We start from the raw sequence: 17,730 nt of genomic DNA, 5'->3' as shown, positions 1-17,730 counted from the left end.
GTGGGTAAAATGTGGTGTCATGAGGTTAAAGGTTACACAGGTCAGAAAAGGAATTATGAGACAACCTTGAACAAAAAAAATGATTATTTGCAATTTTGCAGCATTCAATAACAGAAGAAGCAATTGAATTTTGGGGTCATGAGGGCAAAGGTTGCAGAGGTCAGAATTAGTAAGCAATAGTAAGAATTAGTAAGTAATAGTAATTATGCAATAACTTAAGAATGAATTGATTATCATCAAACTTGCAGGATATATTTTTAATATGAAACGGTAGAGGCGTTTACATTTTAGGTAAGGAGGTTAAAGGTCAAAGGTCACAGAGGCTTGTATGTTGGTGTTCCGGAGAGCTCAAAAATGAATAATGGGATGATTATCGAACTTGTAATATGCTTTTGCATTGTGAAAGGAGTGATTAAATCTTGGGGCATAGTGTCATCAGGTCAAAGGTTACAGAGTTCAGAAAAGGAAAATGTGTAAACTTGAACAAAAAAGGATTATTATCAAACTTGACGGATATTTTACTAATATGAAATGGGTGACATAATTGAATTTTGACATAACAAGGTCAAAGGTTGCTAAATTAAGTTTTATGTCTTATTATTTATCTAAGATCGTCTAAATTTCAGCTGTATTTTTTAAGTTTAAATTTCTATATTTAGTATTTTTTTATATGAATACAATTTTTAGGTACTTGTGTATTCCTCCAATGTTTTATGTATACTGTATTTGTTTAAATGTAAATTCAGGCATCAAGGGGTTAAAGCAAAAAGTCAGGCTTCATGCGCGTATTCTAGCGGGAGTTTGTGGGTCAACTCCCATAAGACTACTGTAGCCAATTTGTACTTGAAAACTGCTAAATTTTCTGAACATTCCTACTGGCTGTCGCAAAGGGACCTGCGTTAAACCTCTGAGGAATTGTTTTAAAAGCACAGGCACACTCTAGCCACAAACACGTGATAATAAACAAGTATCTTAACCCGTCATAGGAAATAAGATTTCAGTGCCATCTTGTGCACAGTACGGTGCAGTTGTGTACCCACGCAGGGACTGTAATCAATCATAACTTGGCCGTATACTGTACGTCCCTGTTGTCTTTGTCTATTGCATAACAGCGTAATCCGAAGAGTGCGTCTATTCCGAGTCCAGGCTTCTCTTCCATCTCTGGCTTCTCATTATTTTCCCATTGCTTGATTCTGATTTCTTAACCATATTATGCTTTTTCACGCAAGTATAAAAAGGAGCGCTTGTCACGCTTCCAAAATTGATCTTCTTCTTCTTCATGTGGCAGCCAGTTATCATTCTGCTGTGAATTACAATGAATTTATAACTAGCAGAAGTCCAATCCATTTGAATTGGGAGGGTTGGCAACGAATGAACGTATTCGTTGTCACCGTCCCAGTTCAAATGGATTGGACGTCTAGTGCAATCAATGGCAGTCAATAAGGTAAAAATAAAATGTTGACGTTGGGCGAATTAACAGTCATTGCCATCAATGGCAGACTATGAGAAAATAGCAGCTGCTTTGACACTGATTAGATAATCTTTTGAAAATTGTTTGAGAAATGCCTAGTTATGATGTAATTTTAATGGGAATGTTGCCCCTACCAACATGGCCGTCCTTAGACCACGTTAGTAGGGGCGATTCACAATTTTCATACTTCACACTAAAAAGCTGATTTTACGTTTGATTTTTTTTTTTAAATGGCAATTAACTCACAGCATGCCACTGACAGTAATAGATCTCCAATTTAAACTGGGAAGACTGGCTGTGAATTCTCATTTTTCTGTGACATTGACAGCACTAGACGTCCAATCTATTTCCACTGACTCAAAATCAACAGGAAATAACCAATAAACAGAAAGTTACCCACTTATGATGCAAAATGTTCAGGAAGTGATCCAAACTTGACAGAAAGTGACCTGAAAATGACCAGAAGTGCACCAAAATGCACCAAAATCAACTAAAAGTGACCAATGAGCAGGAAGTGACCCCGGAATGATCCAAAATGTACAGGAAATGATCTAAAATATTCAGGAAGTCAATCCGGAATTCCATGAAATGTACAGAAAGTGACCCAATATCAACAGAGAATGACCAATACCAATTGAAGTGACTCAAACAAAAAGGAAGTGACCCGGAAAGACCCTAAAATCAACACAAAACGATTCAAAATGTGCAGGAAGGGACTCAAACTCTACAGAAAGGGACCTGAAAATGACCTAAATCAACAGGAAGTTGCCCAAAATCCATAGTAAGTGATCCGGAAATGCACCAAAATCAAGAAGTGACCAATAAGCAGGAAGTGACCCAGGAATGATCCAAAATGTACAGGAAGGGAAAATCAAGAGAAATTGACCTGCAAATGACACAAAACCAACAGGAGGTGCCCAAAATCATCAGAAAGGGACCCAGAAATGCTCTAAAATCAATAACAAGAAGTGATCAATGAACATGAAGTGACATGGAAATGCCCTAAAATCGACATTAAAAGATCTAAAATATTCAGAAAGTCATTCCGGAATTCTCTGTAATGTACAGGAAGTGACCCAATATCAACAGAAAATGGCCCACAAATGACCCAAAACCAATTGAAGTGACTCAGACAAAAAGGAAGTGAACCGGAAAGACCCTAGAATCAACACAAAACGATTCAAAATGTACAGGAAGGGACCCAAACTCTACAGAAAGTGACCTGAAAATGACCAAAACCAAAAGGAAGTGACCCGGAAATGCCCAAAAATCAACAGGAAGTAACCCAAAATCAATGAAAAGTGTCCCTCAAATGACCCAAAACCAACAGGAAATGACCCAAAATTAATCAGAAATGACCCAGAAATGCACCAAAATCAACAAGAAGTGACCAGTGAAGAAGTGACCTAGTAAAACCCTAAAATCAATAGGAATTGATCCGAAGTGACTTCGGAATTACCTATAATGTACGGGGAAGTGTCCCAAAATCAAAAGCAAGTGACCCAGGAAAAGCACCTAAATTAACAAGGCGTGACCAATGAACAGGAAGTGACCCGAAATGCTATAAAATCAACAGGAAATGATCCAAAATGTTCAGGAAGTGACTCCGGAATTCCCTGTAATGTACAGGAAGTTACCAAGAAATGTCCTAAAATCAACAGAAATTATCCTAAATTTACAGATCATTGACAACAATACACGTCTAATTTATCTAAACTGCTCGGATTGTCTGTGAATGCTCACCTTTCAGTGTCATTGACGGGAATAAATGTCCTGTCTATTTTGACCAGAGGCTAGTAGAGTAGCCAAAAATTTACTCAAGTAAGAGGAGCGTTACTACAAAAATATTGTTACTCAAGTAAAAGTAGTTGTTCAAAAATGTACTCAAGTACAAGTAAAAAAATATTTGGTGAAAAGAATACTTAAGTAATGAGTAGGATTGTGAGTAACTGCTTGTATTTTGTTGGACTTTTTTTTTTTTCCCCAATGGTATGTTTTTTTCCAGACACAAAGTAATCTATATGAACTGTTGTTATAATGATACAGTACAATAACACATTGCCATTACATAACCCCATTAAGCCAAAGAAATACAAAAAAAATAATAATATTGAATTCCAAAGAGAGAAGAAAAAATTACATACTGTAAACGAAACATTATTCGTCCAAAGAGCATGAGTGCCCTCTGATGGAGAAAACAATTTCTAGTTTGAATAGTGAAGAGTTCCTTCATAATTATTACTATTTTGAAATGAAAAAGACCATATCTCCAGTTTTCAGTGGTCAGTCGGTGCCAAATAAAAACTGGGAGAGAGGTTAAAATCCACACTTTCGAGTCATGCTGAGTGCAATGCTCTATATCGAATACTTCATTTTTTATGGTGCTTTAGAGCAGTGTTTTTCAACATTTTCTGATTCATGGCATGTTTTTACTTTGGAAAAAATCTCACGGCACACCACAAACGAAAAATGTTCCAAAATTACTTTCTGTACGGTATATCGAATTATAAAATAATTTCTCAATATTTATACTCCATATTCTCTGTATTTATTCTCAATATTTATGAAACTTGAGCCTGTTTAGATGACCATAAAGCCGATATCCTGGCAGGAATCTTCGTCAACAGCTCTCAGTCTCTCTCTGTTTTTATTTTTTATAGCAGTTAGGCCCGAAAAACTCAGAATTATCAGACAGGGTGGTTTTAGCTGTGTCTTTAACCACATCAGGGCGTTAGGGTTTCACTGACAATGGCTTTTCAGGCATATTGTCTCTGCCACAGTATGGGACTTTGGATTTAGCAACAAGTTCAGCAACATGATAACTGGCTTTAAGGGCATTATACTTTAGCTTTGTAGTTATTCTCAAAAATGTTGCCTGCTTCTATGTGTTTCCACGGAGGCGAACAAAATAGTCCATCGACTTGTTTTGAAGCAATGGCAACTGCAACTGCTCGTGTCGCGTTCAAGAACTGCTCGGATTTCTAGATATCAGCCACCTTGCTGTCCTTGACAATGTGTTGGAATTAGGCCTGCAGCTATCGATTATTTTAGTAGTCGATTAATCGACTACTAAATAATCGAGTAATTGGATTAGGAACATAAAAAAATTAAAATACCTGACCTTAGCCTCAAACGGTATAATAAAAAAAAAAATCAATGAGGATATATGTACAGGAAAAGAACAATTGGCTAACTTACATAACAAAAGTCCGCTAGATTAACCCTTTAACACCGAACGTGTCGTCAGCGACGCGTTTACGCACGTCGTCTTTGAAGCTTCGTCACGCTGTAATTACGTCACCCACGTGCCGCTGGTTGGTCTCATTTGAAAGTGTGGAAGTTGATGTCTACACCAGTTTTTATTTGAAGTCAATCAACCAAGAAAAACGGGAGATAATGTCATTTGAGTTTTATAGTTTTATTGCACTCATAAATATGCATTAAAACGCTGCATGTACCATGTATCTATCTCCATATTTCCATCATTTCTTGTCCTTTTTCAAAACCGAAAGCAGCACAAAAGACTACATATCCCAAGATCCGTTGTGATGTCAAGAAGGACGAACCGAATGTGAACATTTTTAATAAATTGCCGAGCTAGGCGCCAACTAAGGAAAAGGAGGCATGAACACCGGTTGGATTGCGAGAGCGACTTTGAAACGTGCAGAATGAAATCGAAAACTAAATTTAGCGCAAGCTAATGCATTTTTTCATCAACTCAAGGAATAGGATGAGCTGTATTTGTCGTTTTCCTCGGATTAGTCGGCGTGTGATAGCAGCGCTCAAATGGCAGAAGGAAGAGTAGGCTGTGTGACGTTCTATGTGACGCAGCTCAGTGACCTGTTCAAAAACAAACTTTATTGAGTGCGCAAAAAAAAAAAAAACTATCGGGTCGCATGCCTGAAAATTTTGAATTGAACTGAACTACTTGTCAATATTTTTGAAAATACTTTTTTTCAATGTTATATATATTTTTTTCCTCACTATGAATCTTTTCAATTTTATATAGATGTGTGTTCGAGAAGCTTGATTGCATGTGCGTATACTTTAGATAAGGTGATGGGTATAATACCTAACTTCACAAAGAGATATCCTCCAAACCCTTTTTGTGTTAGTGAGAAAAAAATATATATATATTATCTATTTTGCACTGTATATAACCTGTTTTGACCATAGTACGTGTAAAGGCCAAAAACGCCTATGACCATACCCGCTGTTTGTGTTGAATAGTCAAACATAAAACTGTTCAATCTTATTTTTTTCTACTGAATGTTTATCATAAGAAGTTGAATAAATATGATCAAGCTTCAAAACGGTTGGTCGAGCATGTTTGGTTGTCAATGGGACACCAACATTACAAATTTTGAAAAAATATTTTGGGATTTTTTTGTCTTTTTGGGTCCAAAATGTGGATTATAATTGGTTAGTGAAGAAAACAACAGTTTGGACATGAAGTTCAAGGTGTCCTGAAAAAAGGGACCCAACTTGGCCATTGTGAACAATTTTTCTTTGAAATATAAAGGCAACATCAAATGCATGCAAATTCGGCCAAAATAGGCTTAGGTGTTAAAGGGTTAAATATTATAAAATGCCAACTCTTTTTTTTTTTTTTTTTTTACAATGCTCTAAACAAATAGTTCAAACACATATTCCAACAAAAAACGGCTAAATATACCTTTAAACTAAATTCCGAATGCATTAAAAAAAAAAAAAAACGAACGCATAAAAAAAAAAAAAACATTAGCTCAAACCATGACTTAGCTTATGTTGGTCTTAACAAGGAGCAGCTGGATTCAGCCATGTAAAATGAGGCAGACTAGAGGGCAGTGTATCCACCCAAATCAATAGTACTAAATGCAAACACTTTCAAAACAAACCATTACAACGCCACTTTAATTAAACGAATACTCGAAGCAGCAAAATTTATTTGAACATATTTTTTCTAATCGAATACTCGAGTTAATCGATTAATCGTTGCAGCACTAGTTGGATAAAACGGGGAGGATTGAAGGTCATCACATATTGATAAAATGTAAAGGACACTTTTGTGTATATTGAAGCTTGACGAGTCTAATCAAATTATGTACAGTAGACATGTTGGGGTCCATATTGTCACGGACAGCAAGGTAGCTGATGGCAAGAAATTCGAGAAGTTATTGAATGCGACATGAGCAATACCTCGCTCATTTGCACACAACCTCAACCTTCTACCTACTCCTTCCTTCCTACTGCAACTCCGCCTGATGACGTTAAAAAAAAAAAAAAAAAAAGCGATATTGGATAAGTTCTAGGAGCACACCTGACGATCTCTTACCCGGCACACAGGTTGAAAAACATTGCTTTAAAGATTGAACAAGCTGGCGTGAAGACAGAACAGCAAGCTTGCGTCTGATTGGTATAATGGAGTCATGTGATCATTGTTGCGATGTCTCATTGGTGAAATCGGTAGCGCTACTTGCTACTACTACAGCTGCTACAGCTACTTGGCTTGTCTGGCAAAAAATTATAAATCTAATATGTAGAATAAAGAGGAAAAATGTAACGACTCTTGTGTAGCCCAAAGTAGCGGAGTAAGAGTAGCGTTTTTACTTCACAAATCTACTCAAGTTAAAGTAAAAAGTAGAGCTTGGTAAAAGTAGAAGTACATTTTTCTCAAAAGGTTAATCAAGTAAACGTAACAAAGTGCATGTAACATGTTACTACCCACCTGATTTAGACTGGTAGGGGTGAATGTTCGTTCATTCTCAGTAAATGGCAGCCAATGAGTTAAAGGGTACTTAGTTGGACATAGAGGACTTTAGAGGATGAAAGACCATTTAATTATTATAATCTGTGGCCTTTAAAGTAAGATAGATACGCCACAGCTCAGTTTTCAGTGTTATTACCACTCCTAATTATTTAGAGCCACAATGGCAGATAATTGCGTGTCATGTAAAACAATATCTCCCTCAGTTCAAAACGCTTTGGAAAGACATAACAGTGGCAAAAAAGCATTGGGAGGGAGTATGTCCATGAGTGGATCCGCAGGGGCTGGAAAGAGTACAATGAGTCCACTGTTTGCGCCGACCGAGATAAAGAGGATGCATGGACCCATTGCTGTGTGACTTCCATAATTGATACTAAATTTCAAGGGAAAGCAGGGTTTTCCTTCATTTTTTCCTGATGTCAATTAACACATTTGGTATTGACGGCGATGGACGTCCAATCTATTTGGACATTTATTGTCATGGTTGGGAGGGAAATATGGTCATTCAAAAGTCAGGCCTCCCAGTTAAAAATGGCTTGATGTCTATTGCTGCAAATGAGTTAACAGTGAAATAATAGACATTTTAACATGTGCGTATATAATAAAAGCATTGAGGGGAATCCATAAGTACATAAAAATAGTGATAATAATTAAAAAAAAAAAAAAAAAAAAACACTAGCTATAAGAAATTAGATTTTAAAAATCTGACTAAAAATTGGGAAATCCTAAATTAAATATAACAATAATTAAAAATTGAAACAGAAAAAATTGACAGATTATTATAAATTGAATATGAATGAATTTGTTGATAAATTCCTCACTTTTGAATAATTTACGAACGTGATACAAGTTAACATTCAGCTAGCAATTTTCATTGAAACCCTTTTCACCCTTTCAGTGAAAAAACGATTAACATTGGATGTCTATCGTCATCGTGGGATTGAAATATGATTATTCAACGGCAATGCCAATCTATTTGACGTCTATTTTTGTCAATGAGTTAATAATGAAACTGTAGAAATTGTAATATATACACAAATAGTACTAATAAAAAAACACTAAATGTTTGAAAAAATATGTGTTGAAAAATAAAACTAAAAATTGGAGTATCCTAAAAGATTAGGGTTCATGCAATCATAAAACATAGGGTGGAGGGGGGGGGGGGGGGGTACACAAATACAGACAGATTGTAATAATTAAGGAAAGGGATTTATTAATAAATTCCTCCCATCTTAATTATTTTAAGAAATATATACAGTATATAATTTAATAAATGTTCTATTTTTAGTTTCATTTATTCTTATTAGCGTCAACAAAACAAACACAAATCAAATTCAATTTATACTTTCAAATTACATTAATATCAATTAAGCAACACACATGTAAAAATATGACAAAAATAAATACAAATTAAAAAAAAACAATAATGACAAAAAGGTTCTACAAGCTATATATATGCATATGTATACACAAATATATATATATTTGTGCCAAGTCAAGCTGTGCACCCATGCAGTCAAAAGTTTTTATACACTTTTTGATGATGATGAAAAAGTGTTGGACGTCTGACGCCATTAACATCGATAGACATCAAATCCATTTAAAGTGGGAGGGTTGGCAGCAAATGTACAAACGTCAATCTCCATCAGTGGCCGCCAAAGAGTTCAAAACACAGAATACACTGTGCATTGTACACATTATCAATGGAAGCCCCCCAAAAAACTGCAAATCAGACCAAAAATGATTGTGTCACAAGTTACCTCCTTATTTCCTAGCAGGTACATACACTACATAGTACATACTACAATAATCTCACCTTTGTAGTGGAATTTTTGTCTGCTTCTCTCCACATGAAGAAAAGCAATAAAAGGCCACGTAGAAGTATGAGTCCGGCCGAAGATGAGCTAGGCTCGCTCCGAGCGCGAGTGGCGGGCTGACAGCCTCGCGCGGAGTCTTTTTGAGGCTGTGACGTCGGTTAGCGAGGGGGTGGAGGTGCACTAAGCCGCCTAGCGGGGTGGTAGGAGCGATACCGACTTCAGTCTGTTACAGTATGCACACGCAGAATGATAATGCAGGTCACAGCTGGTGTTAGCATTTTTTAATGTATGCACTGTGCGGATGCGACACATGTTCGCGATGATTTGACGGCATCAAAAAATCAGGGCAGATGATGAGTTCCAGATGAATGAATTTTACGCATGGAGCTAATTAAGACGCACGGTCCAATGACCGTGTCTCTTTTGTTTTATTGCACACAGTTTGAGTATGAAAAATATGAAAGCAGTCTTTTGCCACCCACAGTACTCGGCGTCCCCTAGAGCGCAGTCGTTACAGAGTCAAATATAGAGCCAGAGATAACAGAGAAATATTGGGTTAGGGAAAATAATTTGTGTTATGGGGGGGGTTCTGCACTTGCAGAAAAAATGGGGAAAGAAACAATGCAAAACAATGTGAAAAAATTCTCACTGGCACTGGCAAAAATGGTTTGTTTGAAAAACATATATAAAAGTTTGGACACACCTCATTTGATGCAACACAAATAAAGGTCCCAAACCCATTCATAAAGCAATAAATTCCACTAATCAGCCCTGAAAAAGCATACCTGTGAAGTCAAAAACCATTTTAGGTGACTCCCTCTTGAAGCTCATCAAGAGAATGTCAAGAGTGTGCAAAAAAGTAATCAAAGTAAAGGTTGGCTACTTTGAAGATACTAAAATATTATAATGTTGAAGGAATCTGACCTTTTAGCCAGAATCAAGCCAGCCAATTGCTAGCGCGATTCCAATGAACTCCAACAACCCAGCCAAAAGGCCAAACTCCACGCGTTCACCTTCAGCCTGAATTATGCTTCTGCAGTGCGGTGACGGTGTAACGACGACGGCGTCAATGAGCATTCGATAGTTCTGCGGCAAGGGAACGCGTTCTTCTGTAAGACTACTAGATGGGTGTGGCGTTGCGTTTGTACGGTTTTGGGGGACTCTTGTCGACTTCCTCTAGTTTTCTTCCAGTTACACAACAATGCCAACGGAGGTGGAACGGTTCAATGTGGCTCTTCAGCTCATTAACATAGAACAACAAATGTTGATTATCCAAATGTTAAGGCGTGGGCGACGCAGAAGACGGTTGCGGAGGTGTTCGCTAGCGCAAGAATTTTGTAAATGGCTGTGATTTCGTGCTGAACCGGAAACAACAGTCTTAGCAGACCAATCACAGTCCATTTGCATCACTTCACCTCGCGTTGACGCGTCGCAAAGCCAGAAAATTGTGGAGATGCATGTCAGGCTACATCGAAGGGTCGTAAATCAGGTCTGCCTTGGCGGCGTTGGTCTGCCGCTGCATAACACAGCCTTTAGTCTTAACTCTTTGTATTGACTCCATTTTAAAAAGCTGGAAAAAGGCTTTAAAATACAAGTTGACAGTTTATGCCAAGTCAGCAGCAATCATACAGCAAAGAGAGACCCAGGGGAGGAGGCAAACTGGATCCAGGGTCACCATATCACAAGTCAACAAAAAGATTGAATTGACAACGAAAAATGAAAACGATTAGTTAAACATTGTCTTTTAAAGGCTCTGGTGAGGCGAGCTGTGGTCCAGAACAAGGGTGTGTTTGGGCGTTGTTTAGGATTATTCTCTGTGTGGATTGGGCAGGAGGGTTTCAGGCGTTATTGTTGTCAGGGCAACGAGAGTTGAGGATTTTGCCACCTCAGCACCACGTGAGTGCTGAGTGTCAACTTCTCAGTCGCGGGTTGCTCGTTATCATATATTCCTTGTGGCAAGACAAGATGTCCCGCCATTTGTTCTGGACTGTCCAGAAGAGCTGATTGTGGAATTTGGTGGTGCAGACGTGGGCTTGTAGATGCTTATAACCTGCATGACGCGTGCGTTGGGCTTCCGTGATCAGAAGGCATCCTGTATCTGTTCTGCCTTTATCTGCCCATTGTCTTTTCCCTGGCTCTGCCAGCCTATTCTCCCTGTATTTTTCAAACACTGAGAGTATAGTCTGGGAACCAGCCCATTAATGGCCTCTCGAGCAGGTACAAAATCAATCGACAAATCAGATTCGTTTATTTGCGTGACATGTTTTTAACGAGCAACGTCACTCTTGCGCATCGAAAATCGTCTCCACAACACAGATGGTGAATGGGAGAGCCGAGAATATGTTCCAATCCACGGTAAAATAAGTTTTAAATTACCAAAAACACATCGACACGAGTCATTGACAACAGTCTGTCTCGCTCTAGCAATGTTGAATAAACTCCGCTCTCTTCATATGTTTACTTCCGCGCGCAAGTCCCTCGTCCTTCCCTCGTCATTTTACTAACGTCACGTCTGCCCGTCGCTGATTGGTCCACTCCGCTGTCTGTTTGCTGTGGCTTGCTCCGCCCTGGAAATTGTATCCGCGTGAATGGTGGCCAGACTCAATAGCTGGAACAGCGGTGAGTCTGGTGTACCAGGCAACATTGTCTTGGCGCTGCAAATTCTAATCATTTCAAGTCCAACTGTTCATAATATCAAATATATTCTGCTTGTTTTGATATAATTTCTATTTATTTTATATTGGCTGTGTTAGAGTAATACAAACGATCAAACAGAAAATACGAGAAAAGATTCTATTCCCTAAATCACACTAACAAAAAAGTTGTGTACTCACAAAAATGTGTATTAAAAAAATACAGCAATTAATGCTGTATTAAAAAAAATATATATATATATGTGTGTGTTATGTCCATACATATATATATACATACACACACACACACACACACACACACACACACACACATATATATATATATATACATATATATATATATATATATATATATTAGGGCTGTCAAACGATTAAAATTTTTAATCGAGTTAATTACAGCTTAAAAATTAATTAATCGTAATTAATCGCAATTAATCGCAATTCAAACCATCTATAAAATTTGCCATATTTTTCCGTAAATTATATATTTATATTCTGTAAAATAAATTGTTGGAATGGAAAGATAAGACACAAGATGGATATATACATTCAACATATGGTACATAAGGACTGTAGTGGGCATTTCACTCTACTGTCATTTAAATCTGTCTATGCTGTCCTCACTCCGAAGCGTCTACTTTTTCCAAAGCTAGACAGCTAGTGAACGACGCCTTAATAATTAGACTTCTTCCTTTTTCATCTGATTTATTAATAAAATGGCCTCAAACCATTGTCCTCTTTAGACCGTCGTAAAACTACAAAAAAAAGTACACAAGCATTGCATTAGCAACAACGTTAGCTTAGCACGCTATACAGGTTCACTAAACATAAACAAAAAGCGTCTCATACAAAAAATATAACATTTCACTTACTAACATAATATGTACATTCTTTTCAACAACCATACTTACGGACAAATCTTGTCCAAGGATCATATAAGCACAACATTACAACGTAGGCGTCAGCCCGAGACGTCGTGCAGCCATATTGAACTGGCAAGAAAACAATAAACCATGTCGCAAAGCGAACACAAGACTTCGCTGTTGGACAGCACAAAAAGCCTTGCTGTAAAACTTACCAAAAGGCAGAATACTGTCTGAGCAGGACATGTGCGTTAATTGCATCAAATATTTTACCGCGATTAATTTTAAAAATTAATTACCGCACGTTAACGCGATAATTTTGACAGCCCTAATATATATATGTGTATATATATGTATATAAGTCAACCACCAATTGTGCAAGTTCTCCTACTTGAAAAGATTAGAGAGGCCTGTAATTGTAAACATGGGTAAACCTCAACCATGAGAGACAGAATGTGGGGGAAAAAAACAGAAAATCACATTGTTTGATTTTTTAAAGAATTTATTTCCAAATTAGAGTGGAAAATAAGTATTTGGGCACCTACAAACACGCAAGATTTCTGGCTGTCAAAGAGGTCTAACTTCTTCTAACGAGGTCTAACGAGGCTCCACTCATTACCTGTATTAATGGCACCTGTTTTAATTCATTATCGGTATAAAAGACACCTGTCCACAATCTCAGTTAGTCACACTCCAAACTCCACTATGGCCAAGACAAAAGATCTGTCGATGAACACCAGAGACAAAATTGTAGACCTGCACCAGGATGGGAAGACTGAATCTGCAATAGGTAGAACGCTTGGTGTAAAGAAATCAACTGTGGGAGCAATTATTAGAAAATGGAAGACATAATGACCACTGATAATCTCCCTCGATCTGGGGCTCCATGCAAGATTTCACCCAGTGGCGTCAAAATGATAACAAGAACGGTGAGCAAATATCCCAGAACCACAGGGGGGGACCTAGTGAATGACCTACAGAGAGCTGGGACCACAGTAACAAAGGCTACTATCAGTAACACAATGCGCTGCCAGGGACTCAAATCCTGCACTGACAGACGTGTCCCCCTGCTGAAAAAAGTACACGTCCAGGCCCGTCTGCGGTTCGCTAGAGAGCATTTGGATGATCCAGAAGTGTTTTATGTGTGGTAAAACATGTTTTTATAGTATTCATTTTCATTATTTTCAAAATTGTATTTTCATTTATTTTTATTTTTTTATAATGATTATTGTTATTTTGATATTTATTTATTGAATTTAATGTAATACTGAATGTATTTAAAGTTTAGTTTTCCCTTATCAAACAAAAACACACTGTAAGTGTTGTGATAATTTAAAAATTGATTAACAAATTACTGAAAATTTTCAATTTGACTGAAAATATAACAGGCTGACTTCACGTTTACTTGTTAAAATCTAGGCCTATTCTCACAAGGTTAGTCACTGAAGGTTGGCTTGTCTTTGACTGTACTGCAAAACCCAGACGTGTGAAGATTATCCAAGATTGTTTTCAAGGGTAGGACACTAGCACTCACGGCGGCTTTCATATAGCTCTATGGAGCCTCTTTGTTTCAACTTTTTCCACATCTTTTCAAGTCAAGTATAGTGCCAATCCCGAAGCAATCAGGGTGCTCTCTAAGTATTCAATAAAACACTATTATTATACACGACTTTGTGTCTACTCTGTGACCTTTAATGCACTTCACATTTAAGAAGATGACGACAGCATTCAGGTCAAAGGCAGTGATTGGTCACGTTTCAGTGTCAGTACAGCGATAGACATTCAATCCATTGGAAGTGAGAGGGGCAGATTGAACAATCACTCTCCCCAAATGTATAGGAAATCAAAACAAGCAGGAAGTGACCCAAAATCAACGGGCAGTGATATGGAAATGCCCTAAAATCAACAGGAAGTGACCAATGGACATGAAGTAACCTGGAAATGCCCTAAAACCAACAGGAAATTATCCAAAAGGTAGAATAAGTCCACCCAAATCATCAGAAAGTGATGCACAATCAACAGAAAGTGACCCCAAATCAAAAGGAAATTACCTGGAAATGCCTTAAAGTCAATCGGTAATGATCCACAACGTATAGTAAATGACAATGACAAATAAACAGGAGGTGACTTAGAAATCTCCATAAAATCAATAGGTAATGATCGAAAAGGTATATGAAATGATGCTGAAATGCCCAAGAATCAATAGGAAGTGATGAATGAACAGGAAGTGATCTAGCAATGACTTAAAATCAATAGGGAACTACCCAAAACGTATAGGAAGTGACCCAAAATGCATCAAAATGTACAGAAAAGGACATGGAAAATCAAGATAAAATGGTCCAAACTGTATAGGACGTGATGCTGGAATGCCACAAAATGTAGAGGAGAATTAACAAGGAAGTGACCCCGATTTAAATCATTGCCTGACATTGACAACATTAGACGTCTAATCTATCTATACTGGTTGGACTGGCTGTGAATGCTCATCCTTCAGTGCCATTGAGAGGTATACAGTGAAGAAAATAAGTACAGTATTTAAACACCCTGCTATTTTGCAAGTTGTCCCACTTAGAAATCATGGAGGAGTGTGAAATGTTCATTGTAGATGCATGTCCACCGTGAGAAAAATAATCTCAAAAGAAAAATCCAGAAATCACAATGCATAATTTTTTAACAATTTATTTATGTGATGGAGCTGCAAATAAGTGTTTGAACACCTGTCTATCAGCTAGAATTCTGCCCCTGAAACACCTGTTAGTCTGCCAATTAAAAGTCCACCTCACCCCATGTATTATCTGAATCACATGCACTTGTTTGAGGTCGATAGCTGCATAGCGACACCTGTCCACCCCATCCAATCAGTAAAACTCAAACTTGTAACATGGCCAACACCTAAGAGCTGTAAAAAGAATTGTACACTTCCACAAGGTTGGAAAGGGTGCTTTAATTGCCAAGCAGCCCGGTGGAAAAAGGTCCACTGTTGAAGCAGTTTTTAGAAAACAGAAGAAGTTAAAACATGATGGTCAATCTCAATCGGAGTGGAGCCCCATGTAAGTTATATGTAAGATATCACCTAGTGTGGTCTCAATGATCCTAAGAAAGCTGAGGAATCAGCCCAGAACTACAGGACAAGAGTTGTTCAATGACCTGAAAAGAGCTGGGACCACCTTTTCCAAGGATGCTGTTGGTAATACACTGAGATGTCATGGTTTGAAATCATGCATGGCACGGAAGGTTCCCCTGCTTAAACCAGTACATGTCAAGGCCCGTCTTAAGTTTGCCTATGACCATTTGGATGATGCAGAGGAGTCATGGGAGCAAGTTTTGTGGTCAGATGAGAGTAAAATAGAACTTTTTGGTCATAATTGCACTGACTGTGTTTGCAGGAAGAAGAATGATGACTATCCCAAGAACACCATCTCTACTGTGAAGCGTGGGGGTGGTAGCATCATGCTTTGGGGGTGTTTTTCTGCACATGGGACAGGACGAGTGCACTGTATTAAAGAGAGGATGACTGTGGCCCTGTAATGTGAGATTTTGGGGAACAACCTCCTTCCCTCATTCAGAGCATTGAAGATGGGTCGTGGCTGCGTCTTCCAACATGACAATGACCCGAAGCACACAGCCAGGAAAACCAAGGAGTGGCTCCTTAAGAAGCATATCAAGGTTCTAGCGCAGCCTAGCCAGTCTCAAGACCTGAACCAAATAGAAAACCTTTGGAGGGAGCTCGAACGCTGTGTTTCTCAGCGACAGTCCAGAAGCCTGACTGATCTAGAGATCTGTGTGGAGGAGTGGGCCATGGTCCCTTCTGCAGTGTGTGCAAACCTGGTGGAGAAAAAAAAAACTACATTACACTAATAAACTAAAAAACTAATAAGTCGTTCAACAAACAAAGATTGTGATTTCTGGATTTTTCTTTTTAGGTGATTCATGATTTCTAAGTGGACGAACTTGCAAAATAGCAGGGTTTTCAAATACTAATTTTCTTAACGTACGTACTTACGGACGGACGGACACATTTATTAACAGACTCAATGTCCAAATCACAACAATACAACACAAGCAAGAGATTAAAAACAAAAATAATTAAAAAAATAATAATAAAACAATAAAAAAGTGGTCTTCGGTACGCAACACTGGGTGTTGTAGCAACCAATGTTCCCTCTAATTTTTCATGTGTCTGAACAGACACACAAGCTTCCTAAGTGCACTACGGACCACGGTGAGCAACATCAGATGTGTACCATTGGGCCACACATCAGTATCACACCTGTTCAAAACCCTGGATCATTGCAAGTTACATGGCTTATTAAAAGAATGAAACTACAGCTGCAATTTGCATTAGTTTACTTTTAATATAATTGAGTTGGCCCACATAAAAAGAAAAAGACAAAAATCTCATTTTTCATGAGATGTGTACTATGTTATATGTGAGAGTGCTGCTTTAACCATAGGAAGAATCTGGCTTTGGTCTGGGTAAGGTCCAGTTGTGGCATAGATGAGTTAATACATAAAACACGATGAACAACCACAATGGGAGTACAGTATAACAAACCTGCACATTAAAATTGCTCAGACAATAAGGACAATCAAGATTCCTATTCTCCGTGTTTGAGAAGCTCCACTGCAAAAACACACCTCCTTAAAACTAGTTGAATTCCCTTGTTTTCAGAGTAAATCTATTAGAAATGTATGAAATTATCAGCCACATTTTACTGACTTAGATATCCTGAAAGGAGCTTATTTTCAGCTAGCTAATTTTCTTAACAGAGTTATTTTGAGCAAAACGTTAGTATATACAATCTTAAAATGAGCTTGTTTGTCAGAAATTCAAGAATAGATATTTTTCAAAACATTATTTGAAAGCAAGCTTTCAACAGCAAGGATGGACTTGTATGGGAAGTGAAAATATCCTTTGGTGATAGAAGACCGAATTACAAAGAGCAACGCACTAGTAAGCCTGCTTTTGTCGAGAGTCCTGTACAAAAGCTAATTCTTGTGTTGGAATGTTCGAAAGCTTACTAAATTGTGGTTCTTTTCATTGTTGAAAATTATTCATTTGTTTGTTGTTACTAGTACGCATAATTTTGGTGGGAGTGTAAATAACCAAAGCCTAATTTCTGTCTCCCGAACGTATTTTATTTTGTAATTCACCATAACTTCCTGTTATGCTTTATTT

The 17,730-nt window shown here is 37.8% G+C and overlaps 1 protein-coding gene across 1 annotated transcript in view; it reads right to left on the bottom strand.

Moving 5' to 3' along the window:
• The window catches only part of npffr2a (neuropeptide FF receptor 2a), a 53,200-nt gene extending 44,047 nt beyond the window's left edge, over positions 1–9,153 (bottom strand). The window contains exon 1 of the mRNA XM_057830920.1: positions 9,034–9,153. The gene's annotated coding sequence lies outside the window, so the exon portion shown is untranslated. The remainder of the gene's footprint in view (positions 1–9,033) is intronic.
• Positions 9,154–17,730: the final 8,577 nt, after the last annotated feature.

This window comes from Corythoichthys intestinalis, chromosome 3 (genome assembly GCF_030265065.1).
Source record: "Corythoichthys intestinalis isolate RoL2023-P3 chromosome 3, ASM3026506v1, whole genome shotgun sequence".
NCBI lineage: Eukaryota > Metazoa > Chordata > Actinopteri > Syngnathiformes > Syngnathidae > Corythoichthys > Corythoichthys intestinalis.
This window is presented reverse-complemented; position numbering and strand designations above follow the sequence as displayed.